Source organism: Pristiophorus japonicus, chromosome 9 (assembly GCF_044704955.1).
Source record: "Pristiophorus japonicus isolate sPriJap1 chromosome 9, sPriJap1.hap1, whole genome shotgun sequence".
NCBI classification, from domain to species: Eukaryota; Metazoa; Chordata; class Chondrichthyes; family Pristiophoridae; genus Pristiophorus; species Pristiophorus japonicus.
This window is the reverse complement of record NC_091985.1, coordinates 189,633,265-189,640,353: the sequence shown is the minus strand read 5'-3', so window position 1 is coordinate 189,640,353 and position 7,089 is coordinate 189,633,265.

Sequence of the window (7,089 nt, the reverse complement as noted above, 5' to 3'; positions counted from 1 at the left end):
GGAATTCGCTCGGCTGTGGCCATATTTCAGAGGAACATGGAGAGTCTACTGAAGTCCGTCCCTAGAACCGTCGTTTTCCAAGATGACATCGTGGTCACAGATCGTGATACCGCCGAACATCTGAACAACCTGGAAGAGGTTCTGCATCGTCTGGACAAAGTGGGACTCAGACTGAAACGTTCGAAGTGCATCTTCATGGCACCGGAAGTCGAATCCCTGGGGAGGAAAATTGCTGCTGATGGTATCAGGTCCACAGACACGAAAACCAAGGCCATCAAAAATGCACCCAAGCTTCACAATGTGACGGAAGTGCGCTCGTTCCTTGGTCTACTCAACTACTTCGGTAATTTCCTACCTAGATTGAGCACTTTATTAGAGTCACTACACATGCTGCTAAGAAAAGGCGACAATTGCGACTGGGGTGCGTCTCAAGTTAGAGCTTTTGAGAAAGCTACTAATCTTTTCTCTAACAAGCTGCTGATACATTATGATCCGTGTAACCATCTAGTATTGGCCTGTGATGCTTCGTCACATGAAGTTGGTTGCGTGCTCCAACAAGCCAATGAGTCGGGTAAACTACAACCTGATGCATATGCTTTTAAAAGTTTGTCAAAGACGGAAAGAGCTTACAGCATGGTAGAAAAATAAGCATTAGCCTGTATGTATGGGGTTAAAAAGATGCATCAGTACCTGTTTGGTCTTTGGTTTGAACTGGAAACAGATCACAATGCACTCGTTTCATTGTTTTTGGAAAACAAAGGTATAAATACCAATGCATCATCCCGCATCCAGAGGTGGGCGCTGACATTATCTGCCTATGATTATGCCATTCTCCAAAGACCTGGCACCGAGAATTGTGCCGATGCAGTGAGTCATCTGCCGTTGCCCACACTGGAGGTGGAGACCTCACAACCTGCAGATCTACTGTTAGTTATGGATGCTTTTGAAAGTGAAGGAACCCCTATCACGGCTGAACAAGTTAACAACTGGACCATCCAGGACCCGATAGTATCGGTTGTGCAACGACATGTACTTCGTGGTGGTTTGTCTGCCATACCCAAGCAAATGGGTGATGTTACGAAACCTTACAACCGTCGCAAAGATGAACTACCCATTCAGTCAGATTGTTTACTGTGGGGTAATCGTGCTGTTATGCCTAAGAAAGGGAGAGAGAAATTTGTACATGATCTACATAGCACTCATCCTGGTATTGTCATGATGAAAGCCATTGCCACGTCTCATGTATGGTGGCCTGGAATTGACTCTGATCTGGAATCATGTGTGCATCAGTGCAACACTTGCATGCAGCTAAATAAAGCACCAGCCGAATCGCCGCTGAGTCTGTAGTCGTGGCCATCTAAACCATGGTTCAGGATCCGCATCGATTTTGCAGGTCACTTCCTGGGAAAGATGTTTTTAGTTCTGGTGGATGCATATTACAAGTGGATAGAGTGTATAATCATGTCATCCAGTACATCTACAGCTACCATTGAGAACCTTCGTGTCATGTTTGCCACTCATGGTCTGCCCGACATCGTTGTACCCAACAGCAGTCCTTGCTTCAGTAGTCTGGAGTGTCAAGAGTTCATGAAACTCAATGGTCTCAAACATGTGAAGCCAGCACCATTCAAACCCACATTTAATGGTGCAGCAGATCGCGCTGTCCAAACCATCAATCAGAGTATGAAACGTGTAACTCAAGGTTCAATGCAGACTCACTTATCATGCCTACTGCTTAGTTACTGGACAAGATCCCACATGCTTACCGAGGTCCACCCTGCTGAACTATTGATGAAGAGAGGTCTCAAGACCAAGCTCTCTCAGGTCCATCCTGATTTGAACGATCATGTTGAATACAGACGTCAAAGTCAGCAGTGGTATCATGATCGCGCTGCTGTGTCATGCTAAATTTCTGTTAATGATCCTGTGTATGTACTAAATTAAGGTCCTAAGTGGATCGTCGGTACTGTTATTGTCAAGGAGGGGAACAGAGTGCTTATCGTCAAGCTCAAGAATGGGCAAACATGCCGGAAACATGTTGATCAGATAAACCTGAGGCACTCGAATGAAACTGAACAGTCTGAGGAAGACACAATTAGTGACCAACCAACCCACCCTCAGTTATCAGAGGACTCCACTGTCATCAATGAATCTTGACTTTCAATCCCTGACATGGTCATTGTCACTCCCATCAGATCGGCTACCCAGACCCCCCGTTATAACAGATTCAGAACGCTCGGGTGGAGTTGAACTGAGACAATCAACTCCGGAGCGGAAAGCCCCGGACCGTCTCAATTTGTAAAAAGACTGTTACTAATATCTTAAATGGGGATATTGTCATGCATGTATGCTTGGGGTTACTAGCCACAGGTGGCGCCACTGTCGGAGGTTATTGGGCTGTACTGACATGTGTGCGCCGCAAGTATAAAAGGCCAGCCATCAAATAATGTAATCACTTTGGGCCCTAATAAAGCAGAGCCAGGTTTGTACCCGTGTTAGTTTACAGTATTCAGTCTATCCAGTTATTACATACATTACATGTCCTGCTTTCTCTAGCGCTGAAAAGATGTGAGAAGCTGGCTTTTGAATTAGTCCCGTGGTTGCCGAATTCAAACCGTACAGGAAACCAATCCGGGGTGGCCAAGCTGCCTGGTCTGATTAAAAGTGGTTTGCGCACTATCTTTAGATTAGGAATTTTACAGCCTTCCATCCTCAACAGCACGTTCAAAAAATTGGACCATAAGCACTGCTCCCATTGTCTGGAGAAGCAAATGCTGGTAATAGTTCTGCTGTTCCCAATAACAACTCCTCTGGACCATCCTTTGTTACTTTATTGCCCGATTACCACCCACTTTACCATTTCCTTATATGCCATTTATTATTTAATCACTCCTGCACTCCATGGTATCGTCGACCTTCCCTTTGCCCTTTCTCGCTGCCTATTTTTTCCAGGCGCTGCTGTTGTTGCAATAATCTGTAATCTTTAACTTTTTCCTAAAACATCGGAATGATCACCCGACTGAACATGAAACCGAGTTCTTCATCCACGGAATCTGCACGACCTGCTGAGTTTTATCACTTATAAGGATCAGTGCTGTCACTCCCGGAACATTCTCTGTCTGTTAAAAAGGGCGTGGAATTAGTCCCGGATCATTCTCTGTTTGTTTAAAAGGGATGTGCTGTCTATCCCGGATTTCAAATTTCAAATTTCAGAAACTACCTTTGGAGGATGCAGAAATTTTAGTTTGTTTGTGAGTTTGTGTAGAAGAGAGATAGTGAGTACAAACGTGCTGTGCGATCTTACTGTACATGTCATGTCATGTGTGAAAAAAGGCATTACATGCAACTTGATGCCATGCTGATTTGATTGAACACTCCTTCGAAGACTGTCTGAAAGTAGAAGAATCTGCTGCCGGATTTTGCTATTCCATATCTGAAAGAAAGCAAAATACACAAGTTAGAAACAGCGATTTCTGCCATTGCTTGTGTGTGGGCTGTGTGACATGATGACCTCCTCCCCCTTATTTTCAAATTAAAATAAAATCAAATCAAGACAAGACAAAACATGACTGACTGATTTTGTTTCTATATATATATGTATATTTATATACAATGTATAAATCCCTACATTTTAACTTTACAATAAATGTGCTTTTCCTGTTCTGCCTGCATTGGGCTCTATTGCTTTTGACCTCTTTCACAGCACAAGCAGCTGCTTTCGGATCCTGCCATTGCATATCTGAACAACAGCAGAAAGAGACACGCCACTTTAAAAGATCGCCATTACAGACCAAATCTTCCCTCGTGGCTTGTCTTCCATCATGGGCATACTGTGTGTATAGGTATTTACTCTACTGAACCCCTGATTTCCAATGGAATCCATTCAGACACACAGCCTTCGTTCAATCTAAAATATATAAGTTATTAATGTGTAATTTATTTATTCAAATCAAGTTAAATTTTTTAAAATAAAATTTAAATTGATTTATTTTCTTAAAATGTTAAATATATATCTTTTTTCATTGTTTTTTATTTCCCTCCCTCTTTCCTGCCTGTCTATCACCTGGGGCTTCAATAACCGTCCCAGCCCCGCGTGGTCCTGAGCCCCACGCACACCCACGCACGACACAATTACCTTCATGGAAGATGGAAATCTCACTTTTATCTTTTAAAAGGGAACTGCTGTCAGTCAAGGATCATTCTGCATCTGTGCAAAAGGGATGCAGTTGTAGTCCCGGATCATTCTGTGTCTGTCAAAACGGGATGGTTGTCAGTTCCGGTTCATAATCTGTCCCTTTAAAACGGATTTTCTCATAATCCCGGTTCATCCTGTATATTTTGAAAAGGAGTGCGATTTCATTTGCGATGAACGAATTGTTAAACTGTTGTGTTTCCAGTTACAGTGGGGTTACTGCGCCGGTGCACACCCAGATCGCAGCGCATCTGTTCATTTACTCGAAATATGCTCCTCTTTTCCTAAATCCACTCCTTGATAAAGATGTTGCCCCGAATTTTCTCCAATTATACACAACAGCTCGTGGCCTAATCGATAAGGAATTTGATTCCAATTCTGCCCACGACGTCGTCAGAGGGTTGCAGTCTCGAATATTGCTGCTTTCAATTAAGTCGGCCCGCAAAATTATATATATTCTGTTGTTAATCTTTCGGAAAACTGACCTTGTGGTCCAGACACTCATCTGAAATAAAGGAATCTGATGCCATCTTTTTCATCATTGTCGATCTGTTTGCACGGGCAGAACAAGCGGTGAAGTTGACCTTTGTTGCACGTTACTTCTGTTTGGATGCAAAAAGCAGGAGCTTGAATGGCTTACGGGGTGTAACTAGAAGAGAGGTGGCGGAGAACTTAACGCGATGGGCTACTAATCCATGGCGCTATGCAGGCGTGGGTTCAAATCTCGTTCTGCTCGTTGTTGTGTTGAACATTTGGACCCTCTTGTTGGTTTGTCAATCACATTTAAACTCTTGGCCAAATTCTGCTTTTACTGACAAGGATGCTGCAGTTTGTTCAGTCATGTCTCACATTAATAGTTTATTCATCAAGGGGAAAATATTAGTAGGACGATGGAGAGGTGGACTAATTAGATAGGTCTCTGAGGGACAGCACAAGCACGATAGGCGGAATAGCTTTCTTCACTACCGTCAGAAGCTAAGCGTTGCGCTCCTTGCTCTCTGTGGCTCGTTGATCTAGGGGTATGATTCTTGCTTCGGAGTTTTCACAATTGAAATGTAAGAGATTTCGGGTTCAAATCCCAGATGTGCACCGCCATCTTTTAGTCAAAGATCCGCTTCTCACAGCCGGTCGACATGAGAGAAAACAGACATATTTCAAATTGAAACGTGTGATTTCGCGTCGTTGTTCGCACGCCGTCCAAATCCCAGACATTCACAGGAGCAAAGTGAAATTCACCCAACTGAGTAAAGTTAAAGTATCTCAGATGTACTCGGCTCTGTGTCTCATTCGACAACCTAAACCCGTGCTTGCTTCCGGCTAATACTTGATCAGTGTAGCTTCCTTTCTGCACGCATGAGCTCACCTCAATTGGGATAAGCATACATTCAGCGTCAATCTCCACGTCATCGTGAAACACCCTCTGCCCTGAATATGAGTGCGTCCTGCTTTCTCTAGCACTGAAAAGATGTGAGAAGATGGCTTCTGAATTTATCCCTTGGCTGCCGAATTCAAACCAGACAGGAAATCAATCCGGGGTTGCCAAGCTGCCTGGTCTGATTAAAACGGCGTTGGCACACTATCTTTCGATTAGGCATTTTATAGTCTTCCGGCCTCAACATTACGTTCAACGACTTGAATCATAAACACCGCTTACATTATCTGGTAATGGTTCTGCCGTTCCCACTAACACCTCCTCTGGACCATCCTTTATTACTTTATTGTCCGATTACCACCTACTTTGCCTTTTTTCATTGTGCCATTTATTATTTAATCGCTCCTGCGCTCCGCTGAATCACAGACATTCCCTTTTGTCCTTTCTCACTACCTATTTCTTTCCAGGGGCTGTTTTTGTTGAAATAATCTGTAATCTTTAAATTTTTTCCAAAAAAAATCAGAATGATCATCCTACTGGATGTGAAACTGGGTTCTTCATCCACGGAATCTCCACGAACTGCTGAGTTCTACATAATTCTCTGTTTTTATTCATTTTGTTTCCGCATCACTTTTAAGGGGATGTGCTGTCTGTCGGGGATCATTCTCTGTCTCTTTAAATGGGTGTGCTATTAGTCTCGGCTCATGGTGCATCTGCTTAAAAGATATGTGCTGTCCGTCCCGGATTTCAAATTTCAAATTTCAAAAACTGCCTTTGGATGGTGCAAGAATTTTAGTTTGTTTGTGAATTTTGTGAGGGAGAGAGAGAGAGACTGTGCAAACGTGCTGTGCGATCTTACTGTGCATGTCATGTCATGTATGAAAAAAGGCATTACATGCAACTTGACGTCATGCTGATTTGATTGAACACTCCTTCGAGGATTGTCTGACAGCAGAATAATTTGCTTAGGGATTTTTCTAGCTGAAAGAAGGCAACATGCACAAGTTAGAAACATAGCGATTTCAGCCAGGGCGTGAGTGTGGGCTGTGTGAAATGATGACCTTACCACCCGCCCCCCTGCCGCCCGCTTAATTTCAAATTCAAATCAAATCAGATCAACACCACACAAAACATGACTGACTAACTGACCTTGTTTATATATGTATAGAAACATAGAAAATAGGTGCAGGAGTAGGCCAATCGTTCCTTCGAGCCTGCACCGCCATTCAATGAGTTCATGGCTGAACATGCAACTTCAGTACCCCATTCCTGATTTCTCGCCATACCCCATGATCCCCCGAGTAGTAAGGAATGCATCTAACTCATTTTTGAAGATATTTAGTTAATTGTCCTCAACAACTTTCTGTGTTAGAGAATTCCACAGGTTCACCACTCTCTGGGTGAAGAAGTTCCTCCTCATCTCGGTCCTAAATGGCTTTCCCCTTATCCTTAGACTGTGACCCCTGGTTCTGGACTTCCCCAACATTGGGAACATTCTTCCTGCATCTAACCCGTCGAAATCCGT